At 37.5% G+C, this 2,129-nt stretch overlaps 1 pseudogene across 1 annotated transcript; it reads left to right on the top strand.

Moving 5' to 3' along the window:
* The first annotated feature begins 718 nt into the window (after positions 1 to 718).
* Positions 719 to 1,802, top strand: LOC100392551 (poly(A) polymerase alpha pseudogene; annotated as a pseudogene). Its single transcript, XR_013531834.1, has one exon. The product of XR_013531834.1 is annotated as a poly(A) polymerase alpha pseudogene (transcript).
* Positions 1,803 to 2,129: the final 327 nt, after the last annotated feature.

The raw sequence follows: 2,129 nt of genomic DNA, 5'->3' as shown, positions 1-2,129 counted from the left end.
TACAAAGGCCAATGTTATTAGCACAAACTGAAAGGCAGAAAGTATGGATGACTCTTTTTTTTACACGTTTATTTATAAAAAGCCAGCTTTGGTATCATGCAACATAATAAATTGCTTCTAAGCAAGGCATCCATCATCTATCTTATTTATCTTTAGCAAAGCAGTGTCATAAGTCATATGCAGATTTAACAAAACCATGAAAACCTATTTCGTGCATGTTGTGTTAACAAAATGTGTGAAAATAATAATAGAGTGTCATAGAGAACATCACCAAGTACATTTTGTTTTGGTGTTCAAATTTTGACATCTTGTTGACTTTTGACTAAAAGAAATGCTGCTTTTACTTTTTACACCTCTTTCAAAAAGTAGCTTATTACATAGACTTCAAATAGAAGGAAAAATAAGAATTATTTTTTCTTAGGAATGAAAGTGGGCTATATACAATGTATACTTGTGTTTAATAAAGTATTTTTTGTTGGAAGTGGAACAGAAGGACGAAACAAGTACGAATTAAATTTATTTAATGATTTAATGATGTCATTTATTCTGTAGTACAACTACTACATTTTACTAAATTCAACAATTCTACATCTGGAAGGGCCAAGTCGATTGCCCAACCCACTCCTTGGGTTGGGGTGGGGTGGTGATTGGGTTAGTGTTTAAAAAAACAGAAAACTGAAAACCTCATTATTGATGTCACCTATGATATTCAGTCTTTCACAGATACAGTTTATAGACAAGCAATAAAAAGCAAGATGTTTGTGGTGGATATGAAAATTGCTGCAATGCATGTAAAAAGAAAGCAACTCCATCAACTACTACCTAATCATGTGCTTCAGAAAAAGAAAAAGCATTCAACAGAAGGTGTCAAATTGACAGCTCTCAATGACAGCAGCCTCAACTTGTCTATGGACAGTGATAACAGCATGTCTGTGCCTTCACCTACTAGTGCTACGAAGACCAGTCCATTGAACAGTTCTGGCAGCTCTCAGGGCAGAAACAGTCCTGCTCCAGCTGTAACAGCAGCATCTGTGACCTGCATACAGGCTACTGAAGTTTCTGTGCCACAAGTAAATTCCAGTGAAAGCTCAGGGGGTACATCAAGTGAAAGCATTCCTCAAACTGCCACACAGCCAGCCATTTCTTCACCACCAAAGCTTATGGTCTCCAGAGTTGTTTCTTCAACACGTCTGGTAAACCCACCACCTAGATCTTCAGGAAATGCAGCAACAAAAATATCTACTCGTATAGTAGGAGTCAAGAGGACATCCTCACCTCTTAAAGAAGAGAGTCACAAGAAAACCAAAACAGAAGAGGATGAAACAAGTGAAGATGCTAATTGTCTTGCTTCGAGTGGACATGATAAAACAGAAGCAAAGGAACAACTTGATACAGAGACAAGTATAGCTCAATCAGAAACTATTCAGACAGCGGCTTCCGTGTTGGCCTCTCAGAAAACATCCAGTACAGACCTCTCTGATATCCCTGCTCTCCCTGCAAATCCTATTCCTGTTACCAAGAATTCAATAAAACTGAGATTGAATCAGTAAAAACAACCTCAGGGGTCCATAAACAATATCTGACAACTCGACCTGTTCTCTTCAAATGCTAAAAAAGGAGAATGGAGGGTACAAGACTAGACATGACTGAAATGGATTTGGGTTTTTTTGGTGACCTCCCTTACTGGGCTAATCAGCACTTGATCGGAAGTCCAGGTTAGTATGTGAAGCCAGGAGTACTATTGTTACTGTGTTAGCAACAGTTGCACTAACTATTTCAAAAATTACTGCCTTTAAAAATACCTCAAGCTATATTTGTAGCCATAATTGACATCTGGATTGGGTTTATGTTTGATGCATTGTTTGGAAAATTTGCAATACAAACTGGCATAAAAATTACTTATTCTGCAAAAAAAAAAAGCTTTTTGTTAATCAAAAATTTTTTTAACTTTTAAGTTCATGGGTACATGTGCAGGTTTGTTTTACAGGTAAACTTGTGTCATGGGGGATTGTTGTACAGATAATTTTGTCACCCAGGTATTTAGTCTAGAACCAAATAGTTCTTCATCCTGATCCTCTCTCTCCTTCTACCCTCCACCTTCTGATAGACCCCAGTGTGTGTCGTTCCCC

Source organism: Callithrix jacchus, chromosome X (genome assembly GCF_049354715.1).
Source record: "Callithrix jacchus isolate 240 chromosome X, calJac240_pri, whole genome shotgun sequence".
NCBI lineage: Eukaryota > Metazoa > Chordata > Mammalia > Primates > Cebidae > Callithrix > Callithrix jacchus.
The sequence above is the reverse complement of the archived record's forward strand: the minus strand, read 5'-3'. Positions and strand labels throughout refer to the sequence as shown.